We start from the raw sequence: 13,100 nt of genomic DNA, 5'->3' as shown, positions 1-13,100 counted from the left end.
AACAGTAATTATCATCTCAGGTTTTTGGTGACAATTGCGTTATTAGAAAATGTAAAGTATGGCTAAAAACACATGAAATACTTTGCTTGATTTAATATTACTTTCTGTCTATGTAGAGAAATGTGTATGTGCTTGTAAAATAATCATTGGGAAGTGTTATATTCTTTAAATCTATGGAGTTTTCCAACTGTCTTGACTTATGTCTTGGCAGAATTTTAGAATACTGATTTGGTTCTGCATACAGCAGTGTACATACCTATGGCATGAGCAGTTTGAAAACTCCCTTATGGGACATACACGTATTCTAAAATGACATGAGATACATTTTTTCTGTCCACTCCTTACAGATGTACTCCACACTGTTATAATTGAGTCTCAGGGAAACAATAAGAGTGTGTACAAGTCACTTTTCCACTGAGTGACTCGGTAATCTCTTGAAAATATGTAGCTTTTCTTAAATTATTCCTCGGAAATGAGAAAACCTTTAAGAAAGGCAGAGTTAGCACAAAGAAAGTTAGTGACGAAAGTGTCATAATAAGTATTATTGCTATTAATTTGTATTAACATACATTCATTATACAAAGGAATTTCATTATGTTATTTCCATACACATACAATGTACTTGATCATAATCACCCCTTTTATTGCTCTGAGCTTCTCCTTGCCCCTTTTTTAGAACAATACCTAATGGGTTTCATTCGTTTTTTTCTTTCTTTTCTTTCCTTTTTTCTTTCTTCCTTTCCTCTCCTCTCTCCTCTCCCCTCTTCCCTATTTCCTTCTCTCTTTCTTGTGCCAGTACTGAGGCTTGAACTCAGAGCCTAAAGGCTCTCCCTTAGCCTTTTTCATTCAAGTCTAGCTAGTATTCTACTGTGAGGCATAGCTCCACTTTTGGCTTTTTTTCCTTTTTGGTGCCTAAGTAGAAATAAGAGTCTCATGGACTTTTCTGCTTGGGCTGGCTTCAAACTTCCATCATCAGATCTCGGCTCCCTTAGTAGGTACAATTTGAGGCATGAGGCACAGCCTCTATCTCATTATTCTATTTTCATACATGGATGTAATGTACCCCCATCGTAGCCACTGAAGATAAGGTAAAAGGAAAGGATGACTTAAAAAAAATATTGTCAAAGTGAAGTACAGAGGAGTTATAGTTCCACAGATTAGGTAGTGAATTCATTTCTTGTCCAACTTGTTGCCCCCCTCCCTCATTTTTCTCCCCACTCCCCGGTTGTACAGTTGGTTTACAACATATTCTCTTATAAGTATTGCTGTTGCCTTGGTTCACCTTTGTTTCACTATTTTAATGTTCCCCTTCATTCCCCAGAATAACTTTAAAATAACTTTTAAACTGAGAGAACTAAAATAGTTAGAATGCTTTATTCACTCATTTTCATTCTTTTGTATGCATTCATTGAGAAAATTAATTTGTTGACTTGAGTTGTTTTGATTTGCCTTCAGTCCCTGTTACTCACCACTCCTTTCTGTGAGATCTGCATTTCTTGAACTCACTAGGAATTATTATGTGAGTGTGCATGTCTACTGAAAACTGTTTTTAAAAATCCTATTAATAATTCCATTACCCAAGAATAGGTCCACTTTTAAGAAATTTACTCAGAAATTATTGAAATGGAGTAACAAAGAAATATATTTCAAAATATGTCAATGCAGGTTTCCCCAAAGAATCCATTAGTTTCCTTATAACCCTGGATTTCTTTCTTAGCCTTTGCAGACCTTCATTTTATGGAAAGCTGGAAACATCTGAAGCATCTTTCATGTCTCATTTATTTTCTTATGCAGACACCTGATTATGCTGTTTTCTCTCTACAGTGCTCAGGTCGGCAGTTCTGATATCCCTTTCTCTTCATTTCTTAGCATAAGTAAGAAAGAACAAACTTTTCCTCTCCATTTTTTTTTCATGATTCATTTATGAAAACCATTATTGTTTTCTAATTCTTTCTGGATCCCATTGAAACTCCACAGATCTTCTCTGCCAGTGTGCTTCGTAATTGGATTCTATTTTTCTTTCTTGCTTATACTCACATACCACTTACATACTCACATACCCAGTCTCTTAGGAAAAACAACTCAAGACTGGTCACAAAAGAAAGTCTTACTGCCTCCTACTGCCTAAATTAGGTGTCTCCTTCTCATTCCCCTACTACTGTGGACTTATCCAGCTTATAATATTGAAGTTAATCACCTAAGAACTTTTCTCTTTAACCCTTAAGATTGTATTTTCCTTGAAGGGTAGCAGCTATGGCTTGTTTATGATTCCCTGTGCCATATATGTTGCTTGAAAGAATAACTACCTCTGGGTATTATCACACATGGCTTTCCCACTGGCCTAATGCTACCTTCTCTATCCACATTTCTGTTCTTTCACTTCACTCAATTCAACTTGTCTGTTTGTGTCCAAAAGAATATGGAATTTTTTCTTTTCTTCTATCCCATGCCTAATAGTCTTTTCTTTTTATTTATTTATTTTTTTGTTCCTCTTCTGGGACTTGAACTCTGGGCCTGGGCACTGTCTCTGAGTTTGTGTAGGGCAAGGCAAACACTCTACCACTTGAGCCACAATGCCTCTTCCAATATTTTTCCTTTCTTTCCTTTCCCTCCCTCCCTCCCTCCCTCCCTCCCTCCCTCCCTCCCTTCTTTCTTTCTTTCTTTCTTTCTTTCTTTCTTTCTTTCTTTCTTTCTTTCTTTCTTTCTCTCTCCTTCCTTCCTTCATTCTTCCTCCTCTTTTCCTCTTCCTCCTCCTCCTCCTCCTCCTCTTCCTCCTCTTCTTCTTCTTCTTCTTCCTCCTCCTCCTCCTCCTCCTCCTCCTCCTCCTCCTCCTCCTCCTCCTCCTCCTCCTCCTCCTCCTCCTCCTCCTCCTCCTCCTCCTCCTCCTCCTCCTCCTCTTTTTTTTTTTTCTTTGAGTAGTTCATTAGAATCTCAGTGCGGACTTTCCTGCCTGGGCTGGCTTTGAACCATGATCCTCAGATCTCAGCTTCCTGAGTAGCTAGGATTACAAGTAAGTGTCATCCAAAAGCACCCAACTGCTATTGCAGCTGCTTCCTCCTCCTCCTCCCCTTCCTCCTCCTCCTCCTCCTCCTCCTCCTCCTCCTCCTCCTCCTCCTCCCCTTCCTCCTCCTCCTCCTCCTCCTCCTCCCCTTCCTCCTCCTCCTCCTCCTCCTCCTCTTCCTCTTCCTCTTCCTCTTCCTCCTCCTTTCATTTTTTTAAAAATTGTGATTCCTATGCAGGAACACTGCCACTAGCCATGTCTCCAGCTTTATTTTTCACTGGTTATTTTTAAGATAGAGTCTTGTTGGTTTTTCCTGAATATATTCCTGGATCCCAATCTACCTCCTTTGTGCTTCCCATTGTATCTGGGATGACAGGTACACATTATCATGCTGCTTCTAGTGAGATAGTCTTACAAAGTTCTGCCCTGGTTTGGCTAGACCAATGACTATCTGATCTCAGCCTCCAAAATGCCGTGCCAAGCTCCAAACTTCCTCTTTCAATATATTCAGGCAAGAGCTGTATATTCCAGAATCCTTACTACTTTGACCATATTAAGAGTTTGTAAAAACTTTAAGCTATTACCATATTTATAAGTGTTTTATTTTGTGTCTTTTTACATTTAGATTTGTCCTTATTCACTTAGAGATTTTGCACACACATATACATATACATTTCTTCATAAATTTCTCATAGAAAGCAGCGGGTCTTCTTGGTGGAATAATATTCTTTTAACACATTTTTACATAGTTGCCTATTTTAACTATGTGGATTTTATTTCATCTTTTTCCATTTTTATTTCTCATGTAGAGGACAAGTTCCATGGCAACATAGTAGAAATGGTTTTATGATAATAAAAACTTGGCCTTTAAAAATATCATTTTTTAGTTTGGTGAAACAGGGAATTTCAAACAATTCTTCTCTTGATCTTCTTTTCTTATATACATATATATTTTATAATATGGAACAATAATTAGTAAATTTAGAGACTGATTCTGTGAAATAAAATTATTTGGCTTCTTTTTTTATTAACATGTGGATGTTATTTAGGTTTTAAAAAACAGACATTATAAGCAAATTATATCTATTCAGGAATCAGGGATGGTTCACTATCAGAAAATGTATTGTGTGAATAGTATATATAGTATATAGTATAGTATGCTATACTATATTCATATACTCTAAAGAAAAGATAAATAACCATCTCGATTGACATAGACTAAACATTCAAACTGTTCAACATCATTCTAGGTAATAACAATCTCCTAAATCAACTCTGATTTAAAGAAGAAGTTCCTAAAGTACTTTCTAAAATCTACTAAGCATCATACTTAATGGTAAAATGAAAGAGCTGTGTCTTTTAAAGCTGAAATATATCATGTAAGAGACCTATACAGCACCATTATAACTAAAAATGGCATAACGCAAAATAGAACCAGCATAGTGGCCATGTCCATAGTCTTAGCTACTCCAGAGTCTGAAGAAGGATTGGTTGATTCCAGAAATTTAAAATATGCTTATGCAACACAGAAATATTTGGCTTCTTTCCAGTTCTTCTGAAGCAATATAGATGGAGTTGTTGTAATGGTGAGTGTTGCCCTTTATGTCTGTACCTATATTTCACATTGGTATTTTAATAAAATTAGGATCTCACCAATTTTACTAAATAAAGGCAGATTTTTAAGGCAGAACATTCCATCACAGTTTTTGCCCTTTCTTTCTTTCTTTTAGTTATTTCATTTGCAAATGAAAATTCAGCCACATTCCATAGCTTACTAAGTTTAATAAAACATTTGTCGAGTTAAATTAATTTGAAGATAGACACATAGTTAATGTCAGTAAAGTTCTTTGAAGATAAAAAGCACAATAAGCGTTAGTTATTATCATTATGATAATTATTATCATTATTATTATTACATAGTGTCTGCTTAAAACTACCCTACGTTGCTCTGGGATGGCTGAGCCTAATGAGAGGGGTTATTCTGGATTTTGTCCAGAACTTAGAATTTGAAACACCATAACATGGAAAGTGTTCTTTTTTTTTCTCCTTCAGTAGATTAAGGGGTATGTTTGAATTTTTTTTAATAAAATAAAATAAAACTATACTTTAACTCAGTAATGCAGAACTTATTGAATATTTTCTGATTGAAATCTTTAAAAAGATATTTGAAAACGGAAACATTGATTTCTATTCGAAGATGTTTACCTCCTATTAGCCATTTCTGAGGTATAAAACTCAAAAACTTAATTTTTATATATGACAAGAGAATGGAGCATAAGTATGACAATGAAATATGAGAGCCTGTTAGGATAAAAATGAGATATTGTCTTTGGGAAGTTATAAACATAACTATAACTAACTACATAAATTAACCCCAATAAAAATGTCTTCTGGTAATTCTTGAGATTCTTCTACCCAAGTGTTAAGTAAAATTTCTTACATGGTAACTGCAAAGATTTTCATCATAAGTCACAGAGATGAAGGAAGGATGGAAAGATTTTAAACAGGCACACATATGAAAGTCAAATGTACTCCCAGCTTCATTATCAGCAGAGGCATTAGTGACATGTCTGAAGAAGACATTCCCTAATATTACTGCAAATTAAGTAATAAAAGACCTCAAGAGAATGAAAGGAGAAAAGGTGCCTAGAGCCAATGAATTACAATTGACAACCTAAAGGCACTTGAAGAACCAATTGCAAGAGTGATTGCAAAGCTATTCATAGTGTGCAGCAGAACAGAGCACACCAGAAAGCTGGAACAATGCCCTCAGTTCAGCAATATTGCTTCAAAAGAATGGAAAGAGGGGATCGGGAAGAGCCACTGACCCTGAGACCAATTTCCAGGCAGCTGCACAAACTATATACTGTAATTAAAGGTTTTGACCAGTAATCAAGTCAGAGCCAGACTACAGAAAGTCTAGAGAACCAGCAAAGTTTATAATGAGGAAGACATCCTTAACTTACAGCATGGAAAACCCAGTGAGAAAACCAGTTGTTCACATGTGGCAGTGACTTTGACAAGCTCTGCTGTGTTAACACATAGGTATAAACCATATATTTTTGAGCCTCTTTTTCTAAGAACAAAACATATGCATGAAAAGATGCCAATTTCTACCTTTTGAGATGAACAGAATATTCTGCTACTTAGAAAGGGGCATTTTTCATTTGCCACTTTATTGCCTTCCTTTTCACCTCCGAGTAACACCTGTCTTTGGTGAAGACAGCAAACGCAGAATGTTACACGGTACAAACAACAGATTCAGTACATGAATACAGTTCAGAAGTCACCACTGTCCAGGGCTCAGATTGCAATGAACTTATCCCCACTTGCCTAGACAACCTCCTCTCTCTTTTGTTTACTAGAATCTACAATCTCTCGTCCTTTTTCTTTAGTCCTATCTCTTTATGTAAAATTCTGTATGTAGCCACACTCCATTATTTAAACATTCATATAACCATCTTGAATATCTGTGCTTTAAGAAAGGTATTATCTGAAATGAAGTTTGATGTCGGTTTGAAATGAAGTATCATGTCGATTTCCAGTACCAACAAGATGGTGTTTTGTAAGGGTCTAATAAAAGCTAACATCCCATTTTCAACTAAATTCTCAGATAGTTTTCTTTTGACTGGACCTATTACAGGTTTTACTGTTTGATACTAGATATTAGTACTATCTAAGTAATGGACTAAGAATTACCTTTCTACATTACAAGTTCTAAAATCTAAATTTGTGCTTACCGGTCAGACATTTTCTGTGCCCAAATGCACAGGGGAAGATTTAAGTGGAGTGCTGCCCTGTTTTATTGAATACATTCAGGTGTTCAGATCCAGTTCTGCTAAGTAGTGTGTATGTAAATTGAGTATACTTTGTTCCATACCTGAAATAAGATGATGAGGCTTCAGAGAATTCTCACAGGGGTAGGAAATGTGTTTTTCTACCAAGGACCATTAGGATATTTATAACATTACTTGGGAACCACACAAAACCATCAGTATAGGCAAAGAGCTGAGAGTAGCAAACTAGAAGCATGGGAGAAGTATATGTATTTGTTCCATCCTGATTTTGCAGGCCTTATGTGGCTAAGTGCTGGATATTTTCTCCACTCTTCTGGAGAATCTTTATTGATGGTAAATAGCTCTATAAAGTATCTGAAACAATTTTCTCCAATGAGAAATGAAACGCCTGAGCTGTATAGGATGAAACTTCTACACAGGAACTATGAAATAACATGGAAATTGATAGAGCAATATAATTTTAACATGTAGGTTTTATAAAAAAAAAAAGTTTTAGACTATCGTTATGATTAATAGTTTGTCAGGCTGAAACAAGTCTTTATTGAAAGGGGCCAGAGTGGAAAATCTCGGTGACTTGGGTATTCTTTAGACAAGGAGAACAAAGTAATAATGAAAGGACAATAAGAGTTTTACAAGGAATCCTTAGAAAACAGCTGGTTTTACAGTTTTAAACAACTGGATTTAAAGTTGTGCTATGAAAGTGTCTCTCATCATGCCTTAACACATTGTACTGATGAGAAGATTCAGTAATCATTAGAAGGATCCAGAAAAAAAATACAAAAGATATCTTGAGATGGAGATGCAACTGACATGTGCTTAGTAGAATCTTTATTACTGTAATTATTATGATTATACAAAAGCAAATGGTTGTGCCCAGACAAATGCTCTTTTTAGAAGTACAAATTCTTTCTTTTTATTTTTTTGAAGTACAAATTCTTAAGAAAGAATACTTTTCATTCTTATCCAATATATAAAAATTTACATTTTAATCAATTCTACAATCATTTCATTTAGTGATACTTATCAAAACTCTTGGTAAGTTTTCTAAATTTTCATTTGTAAATGTAAGACTAGAGATGCATAAATGTAAGTATGTCTGTTTCTTGCCAACAAAATGGCAAGGATGGTCTGTCTTTTGTATTTTCATATTAACTTTGGTGTTTTTCTTTAATTAGGCTTATGTTAGGACATCTTTCTGTTTCTTAACGGGCTTTTTAATGACTTTTATTAATTAAGCTCGCTTTTTTTAAGTGAAGAAAGAGAAGCAAGAGGTGACATTGATCAAGATGCACTGTATTCATAAATAGTTTTGTTGAATGGCAACTCCCTTGTACAACTACTTAAATATAATAATTTTTTTTTTAAAGAGAGATGCGGGCTTTAAAGCATAGCACGAAGTAGCCAGGTTGCTTGAGCAGTGGCTTATTGCTGTTGAGAGAGACTTATTATCAGAATCCTACTTAAGGTTTGCCCTAAAAGTTCTTTAGCCATTGACATGTTGAGCTGAACAAATGTGTACTGTTAAATATTGTGTCACGCTTTTAAGATGTTAGGCAAGATATGTGGCTATAATTTCTGGGTTTGCTTCAACTACTTTTTTTTTTAACAACAACTATTTTCCAGCTCAGTTTGTTTCATATAATGTATAAATTTGTTATAAATTGGATTTGAGATTTTTGATCCATTCTCTGTCAGTTAAGATTTTGTAACATCCCATAGAAAATGTATATCTAAAAAAAGAAAGAAAATGTATCTCTATCATTTCCACTTGCATCTCCATGGAGTATTACATAATCCATTTTGGTCTCATTTTATAATTAATGTCTGCATGATTAATAAAACCACATGTCAAAATTTTAAGGCCAAAATAAGTTCACAGTGAAAAGTTGTTCCCTTTTCCACTCCTATTTCCTGTTCTACTGTAATTTACAACTTTCCCTCTTCAGCCAGGAGACCTTATTACTTGAACGTTGAATGTCAAAAGGTTAGAAACATCAACAGTTAATTTTTTTTAACCAGCATAATGAAGTGAGGACTATAAATTAATTTACATAATTATCTTAAGAAGAGTATTTCTGAACTAGTTGGAGTCTGATGTTACAATTAGTGGAAGAAAGTTAACTTTAATAAACCGATCTTTAACTTGCTCTAGTAATATGAATTTTAAAGCTGTTCATTGAGTCACATTCATACAGAGTGCTTAGAGGAATCTTGTATAATCTTTAATTTCACAGATTGGCTTCTTACTGCCTGAAGATATGCATCTCTGTACTCATTCTTTAATTAATTGTAAAAATTCTCAAAGCATACAGATAAGTACAGAAAAATAATATAATAAACATACCTGCTCATCTATCACCCAGATTAACAAAATGCTATTATATTATTGTATTTGTTTCAGGTTTTCAGTAAAGAAACATATTATAAAAGATGACTTACAATCTATTCTTTTCCCCTTAACCTGTCTATTTCACATTCTCACCCCTTTAAAAGCATTGGTATGTATCTTTAGTAGCATACATCTTTATACTTTTATGACATGCACATGCCTCAAAATAATGGTTTGTGTGGTCGAGTGTACCTAAGGGGCATCTTAGAGAACACTTTTTAATGTGGCATTTTCATTGTATTTTTTTAGATTCTGTTAGACATAAATCTAGCTCATTCATTTTCACAGATAGATTGGGTTCGAGATTATGACTGGCATAACGTCACGTATTTCTTCCTTTACTGATAAAATTTAAGTTGTGTGGAGATTTTTGTGATGATAAACTTGATAATTGTCTTTCAACAAGAATGTGTGCAAGCATTTCTCAAGTATTTATGTAAACTTGAAGTTATTGGATCATGAAATATACATGTGTTTAGCTTGATGGGTTTATAACTTGACACTTTGGGGTTGGAGTTGACAAATTGTACAACTTTGAAATCAGAATCTCTGAATTTAAATCCTTCTTAGTACTGACTAGGGCTGGGAATATGGCCTAGTAGCAAGAGTGCTTGCCTTGTATACATGAAGCCCTGGGTTCGATTCCTCAGCACCACATATATAGAAAAGGCCAGAGGAGGCGCTGTGGTTCAAGTGGCAGAGTGCTAGCCTTGAGCAAAAAGAAGCCAGGGACAGTGCTCAGGCCCTGAGTCCAATCACCAGGACTGGCAAAGAAAAAAAGCTCCTTAGTACTGACTAGCTAAGGACTAGTGGATAACAGCTAAATCTTTTTGTTCGTCTGTAAAATCAGAATCCTAGAATGTACCTCATAGTGCGTGGCCAGAGTAAGAGAGGAATCCTCTGTCAAGATTTCTTTCTCCTCAGGGCTGGCATAAGAATGAAAGGGGCTAATGTTGGATTAGGCATATGCAACAATACCTGGGATAGAGGAGTGTCAAGTGAGTGCCTATTAAATTCACAAAAGTGAGTAGGAAACAGACAGACAGATAGACAGACAGAAGGAAACAATGAAAGAGAAATCTAATTTAACTATACCGTGTTGTTTATATACTTCTAGGGTGTTTAAAACATAAATTAGGGTACTTAAAGCATAAATTCCAAATACAAAGAACTAAGTAGTTTAACCAAAAAGCAAAAGACTTGATACAACCCTTATAACTCTTGTCAGATAAAATTATAAGTATTAAATGTATTTTACTTACTCTTACATAGTATTCTTATCACAATGTCTTTCCCTCCCTTCTTCCTTCCTTCCCTCTTTTCCTCCCTCTCTCCCTTCTTCCCCCCTCCCATCTTTCTTTTCTCTGGATTAGGCAATAAGATGCACTTTTCTTTTATGAAGAAACAAAATAAAATCTTTCGGTAATTGTGCACTTGTGAAGTTTAATACTAAATCTTATTCTTTAGGTGTTTTAGATATGCCATTGGCCTTAGGTCTTAATATATCAAGTTCTCAATACTACTCAATTAATTAGCATTGCTTTTTTAATATATAAGAGCAAGTACAGAATTCTAGACTTGGAATAGCATAGAAGTGTGGGCGATGATGGAGCCAGACGTTAGTCTACCTGCAGCCTGTGCCCTTTTGGAAGGCCAGGAATCTGCCTTTGCTAGGCAGTCACTTGTGTGTTCTCCTGATTGACAGCCTGTTGTTTGCCCTCTGAGAGCTCCAGAGGGTTATTGGGATTATTTTAGTGTGCATGTAACACCATTTTTTTCAGATTTAAATAGAATCTTTTCAAGCATTAAAGATGGATTACTTTGTCTTACTTTTATTGCTTTTCAAGTGTTTTGGGAAACATTTAAGAGTCCTTCTAAAAACTTCATTTCCCAGACTGTATTTTCTTTGGGGGGAATTTTAAGAATTCATTGTAGACTTTCCAAAAGCCTGATATGTAACCACCAACAGGACCTGGTTAAAACAAATTATTTGCGTAAAAAAAGAAAACAGTCTATAAAAGAAGAAACTCTATATCATATCTCTATATTCCTTATGATAAAATAGACGTGTGTGTGTGTGTGTGTGTGTGTGTGTGTGTGTGTGTGTGTGTTTAACAAAAAATGAGGGTGTGCGTTTTTTCCTCTTCATTCTCAGTTTCTTTTGATCATTGATCTGGGTGACCCCACGCTCAGGGCTTTTTTTCTTCATTTGACATGGACAGATTTTTGAAGTATAGCTCTCCTTTGGGAATCCCGGGCAGTTCCACTTGACTAACCTGTGATCTAATGAGCAGTAATGCAGGGTTACAGTGGCCATTTTGTGTGCTTTGACGGAGGATGGCTAGACAGAGAGGGGGAGAAAAGAGAGGCAGGGTGACGAGCAGTGTGAAAAAGACTTGTTAGCCCACATTAGTGTGCCTGATTTACTTCACAACAGGTCAGGAAAGGCCAACAGCAGGGTTGTCGTTAAATTGCAAAGTTGAAAATCCTGGTATTAGAAAGCTTTCAGATCTCTGAAAGCTATTCATTCCAAAGTTGGTTTTTAACTCACCTTTGAGTTGCAACAAACAGGGTAGCATCTGCTACCTCAATCTTGCATATATTTATGAAATAATGACATGACCCTATATTCTCTTCTTACTGCTAAAATTTTTAAGCATCTTGTCATGCTTGGCCTGTTTTACAGCAAGCTTGGATGTGAAAGAGAAGCCAAAGCGAGCAAGGTTGTTGCACTTTTTTATGTCTTATGTTCAACCCTTAATGAGGTGCTCATGCTTTCTATTTCGAAATGCTGGAAGAATGTGTTTGTGAACTCATAGCCTTGTCACTAGAGGCAGCTCTTAAACTTGTCTTTGCCCAGTGACACCAATGCATGTGTATATGCACTTGTAGACACCAATCAGAATGCTAATTGTTCAAACCAAATGAGCTTTTAAAATCCTCCTTCCTCCATTTCAAGCTTAAACTTAGGCATTTTACACCTTATCCTTGTTTAGACATTATAGATGAAAGAGAATAGATGACTTACGTAAAAAATAGCTAGATTTCTGTGGCATGTGATCTGGCTTAAATGTTAGAATAAAAACCCAGTTTGACCTTTTTTTTCAGTCCTTCATATTCAGAAGAACTTTGGGGTTTATGATGGAACTATTGCTTTTCTTCCGTTATCATTTGTGTAATAGTAGCCAATGAGAGAGCCCTCTCCCTCTTTTATCAAAGACCATTTGGGTAGGTACTGTCAGGTTTTTTTATTTTGGTTACTGTATATATGTGTATATACATATATTTATGTAGGTAAAACCTAAAACCTTGCAGTTGAGATTAAAATAGGAGCCAAACCAAATGGCAGTGTTATTAGCTACAGCCTATCTTACTTCAAGCTCCATGGCTGGTTCTTAGGTGTGTGGAAGTGAACATGTTAAGAATGTTCAAGGGGGTCTGGGGATATAGCCTAGTGGCAAGAGTGCCTGCCTCGGATACACTAGGCCCTAGGTTCGATTCCCCAGCACCACATATATAGAAAACGGCCAGAAGCGGCGCTGTGGCTCAAGTGGCAGAGTGCTAGCCTTGAGCGGGAAGAAGCCAGGGACAGTGCTCAGGCCCTGAGTCCAAGGCCCAGGACTGGCAAAAAAAAAAAAAAAAAAGAAAAGAATGCTCAAGGGATGGACTGACCTGTTCTTCCAGACTTGATTTGGGCCCTGTAAACACAGTAGTGATTCAGTCTCTTTGGCTGTGTGTTAGGACAGTTTTATTCAACAGGATAAAGATAAAGGTTGTAAGCCTTTTCTCCTGACCAGTCTAGGATGACTTATCCATAGAACTGTCTTTATTTGTAGATAATGCTATCTAAGGCTTCCCAAAGGAACTTCTATAAAAGGTGGAAAATAGCTAGGTTCAGCCTACTTTCATGTTT

General features: G+C 35.9%; 1 protein-coding gene across 1 annotated transcript in view; it reads left to right on the top strand.

Moving 5' to 3' along the window:
- Arl15 (ADP ribosylation factor like GTPase 15) overlaps positions 1-13,100 on the top strand; it is a 386,850-nt gene that overhangs the window by 192,337 nt on the left and 181,413 nt on the right. The window lies entirely within an intron of this gene.

The sequence above is a fragment of the Perognathus longimembris genome, chromosome 19, assembly GCF_023159225.1.
Source record: "Perognathus longimembris pacificus isolate PPM17 chromosome 19, ASM2315922v1, whole genome shotgun sequence".
Taxonomy (NCBI): Eukaryota; Metazoa; Chordata; class Mammalia; order Rodentia; family Heteromyidae; genus Perognathus; species Perognathus longimembris.
This window is presented reverse-complemented; position numbering and strand designations above follow the sequence as displayed.